Genomic DNA, 3329 nt, shown 5'->3' with positions numbered 1-3329 from the left:
GAAGAAACTCTGAGGGACTCATCACTCCAGAGGAAATACCAAACCTTGCCAAATGCTCCATCCACATATAAAGTCTATCTGCTGTGTGTCTTCCTCATGTACATTTTCTTCACCCCTCACTTTCTTTCTCCCTAATTCTGTTGGTCTGGACATGGCCTGGAAAACTGCATTTCTAACAAAATTTCTCCTTCCCCTTTTTGATTAAGCTGATAAGCTGGGTTTGGTGATTGGCCTTATAAATTACCCTAAAGTCATACCACAAATATACTATAAAGCCTGGCAATGCTATACACACAAGTTTGTCTCTTCTCTCCACTGGAGATGTGACTACAATGTAAAAAGGATGAAGACGGCCTCAGTACATATAGTTACCCTATATACACACGTTTTGCTTTTTGGAGGTGGTGCAAACCTTACGTGAGGGAAGACTGAAAAGCGTTTAAGACATTTTTCAAAGTTTAAACTTGTCAGTGGCTAGTTCGGTATTCACCAGAGGAAATCTACAAAAAGCTACCAGTCTGGTGGCCTGGGAGTCATTCCCAGTTTTCTATCACCCTCTTTGTCTCTTTTCCACCTTCTCTTTAGCTTCCTTCCTACTTAAACATTTATTACTGAGTGAGAAAGCACAAGCACACTCAGAAGGAAAGCTCCAGATACACTGGGCTTGATTAAAATAAAACACACTCACCATCCCAGGTGAAACCTCTGCTACCTCTGTACAAATGGACTTGGTCATATCAACTTTCCTGTCTCCTTTTATTAGTATTCTTTTTCTCCCAAGGCCTGGTAGATGTGGAGGTTGTCTTTGTCTTATGTAGTTCCTGGAGATTCTTGGCTCTCAGGCAGGAACTGGGCTGCCTGAATTTCTCTGGGCCAGTTTCTCTTTTGGATGAGGCAGCTTCAAGCCCCTTCACAAACACATCATTTGCAGAGTGTGTCTAGATTTGCTTGACCACCCCCCCCCCCCCCCCGCCACTCCGCACCACAGAAATGCATCTGTTGCGTTACTCTCACTGATCCTGGTCCTCAGAGTGGCTGTGTCTCTCCTTTCTCTGTTACCTTTGGCAGTGATCTGATCCCTCATTGTGTGTTCCTCATTACTGGGGTTTGTACTTCACCAGACTCCACTTGGAGTCCTGAACACCATTTACTGGAGTGTAAAATAGAGATTCAGGAAGTTAAAGAGAGGGAGGTCTCTGTCTTTTGCCAGTGCTAACTGGGACTCTTGGATGGGAGGGTGGCCTCTGCATCCTGGTCCCCCTTCTTTGAAGGATCCCTTCAGAGAAGGCAGGGCAGGAAAGAAGGCAGAGGGGGCAGAGAGGTCCAGGAAGGGGAAGGGGTTGGCTCTGGACACCCTTTGGGCCTAAACTTGGCATTTTGAGAAGTTTTCAGCAGTCCAAGTTTCAATTATGCAGTTAAATACTGTAGAGATGGATGTCCAGCCTTCCATTTTGCCTCTTCACAGATCTATAATCCTTCCAGTGTTTCCACCAGCATACCCCTCATGAACATCTACTGTATGCCTGGTAGAAGGTGTGGGGATCCTGCTGGGTCAAATGGATCTCTTCAAGAGCATCTTGGAGGAAGTGGCATTAGTTATGGTACCAGGGAGAAAGCTCAGCACATTAAGTGGTCCAAATTAAGTGGTATGAGACTGGGCAGGCTTTGTGCACAAGAGATAAAGCAGTGTTGAAGACAGTGGCCATGTATCCTCAGGCCTGAAATAGTCTTTCAGCTAATTTGGAAGTGGCTCTCGCTTTTCTGCTCTGTGAAGAACACAAAGCATAACTTCTTCCTGTCTCCATTCCATTCAACATGGGCATATGTACTTTTCCATCACTGACCCCATGAGCTTCCTAAATCAAAGGGCCAAGAAAGGCAGGCAGAAAGGGGACCTTGATTTCTGGCAGAGAATTTCCCCGAAGGAGCCTTTAGCAGATTTGGCTGCAGTCAGGGAGTTCCTTTGAGAGCAATGAAACAGAAGTTCACCATGTGCTTATTAGAGGTTACAACCTGCTAAAAAATGATGGGGCACATTACCCAGAAACATCTAGCTATTTCCTTTGCCAGCCACAACCATATATGTTGAAAGATCTGAGGTAGGGGACCATTTCTTCTTCCCTTCCTTCTTCCTCTTTCCCTCCCTTCATTCCCTTCTTCTCCAGATCTTTCTTTCTGGACAGGTCGCAGAGGCAGAAGTTGGGGGAGGGTTTGTTCAAGCCCCCAATTTTAACAGAAAGAACAAGAAGAGAGAAACCCTACACCAAGTAACTCAACAGAGACATTGTTTTTGCTTTGGTAGTTACACTAAGGAAAGAATCTATTTGGGGGGCGGAGAGGAGAGGGTGGGGATTGAATGCCAGCAAAATTTAAAACGCAGCCTGGCACATCTACAGTGAGAGCATTCGTCCACCGTTTACCTATCCCGCAGAATGCGCCAAAGATGTGAACATGTGAGGCCAGTGCCTAACGCCGGCCGTCTCCAGGCTAGCGACCCAGCGAGAAGTGTTTCAGAGACCTGACTAGGGGCAGAGCCCGGTCCACCTCTCCCTGGGGATTCACAGCGCTTCCCTTGCCCCGGCCCAAGGTCCATCCCTCCCTCCCAACGTGGAGGCAGTGCCCTCCGCGAGCTCCCAGCGCCGGCCTCGCGCACCCATTTTTCCAACCCACCACCCCCTCCTCAAAGCGAAGAGGTGGGCACCTGGGATGCGCGTCCTGCTTTCTCTGCCCGAGCTCTCCCGTCTCCTCCACTTTTGCCCCCGACGTCCCAGAACAGCGGAGCAGGACACGACCCTGGCAGGGCGCAGCCTGTGCACCTCGAGCGCGCTCAGAGCGCGGCGAGGATGCTAAGCGGACTGCAATGGCCAGGATGCAGACCCCAGCTCAAATCCCTGAGAAGAATATCCTCCTCCCCTTCCTTCTGTCTCCCTTCTGCCCGGCACTTCCCAGCTCAGCCCCGCTCCTCTCCATCTCGGACGCGGGTACTCAACGATCCTTCGCTCGGCACTTTGCAAATAACTTTGGCCGGCTCCCCTGCGCCACCCGGTGAGGGATGTTAATGAGGGAGCGTGGCCCTGCGCTGAGAGCCCGGAAGCTCCGGCGCCGCGATTGGCTACGGCGAGGCGGAAGGATGACGTTATGCAAATGAGGGGGCGGGCCCTTGTGGCGCGGGCCCCGCCTCCTCCCTTTGGGGTTAGTGTGCTTGTGTTTAGCTCTGGGGAGAGTCAAACTGGATTCCATAGGGAAAGCCTGCAAATCACTTCTATTTTAGCAAGGAGAAAACAGAATCTCTATCTAGCAGGGTGCACCTCTCTCTCTCTCTCCCTCTC

Source organism: Bison bison, unplaced genomic scaffold (assembly GCF_000754665.1).
Source record: "Bison bison bison isolate TAMUID 2011002044 unplaced genomic scaffold, Bison_UMD1.0 scf7180017864363, whole genome shotgun sequence".
Lineage (NCBI taxonomy): Eukaryota > Metazoa > Chordata > Mammalia > Artiodactyla > Bovidae > Bison > Bison bison.
Note: the sequence above shows the minus strand (reverse complement) of the source record.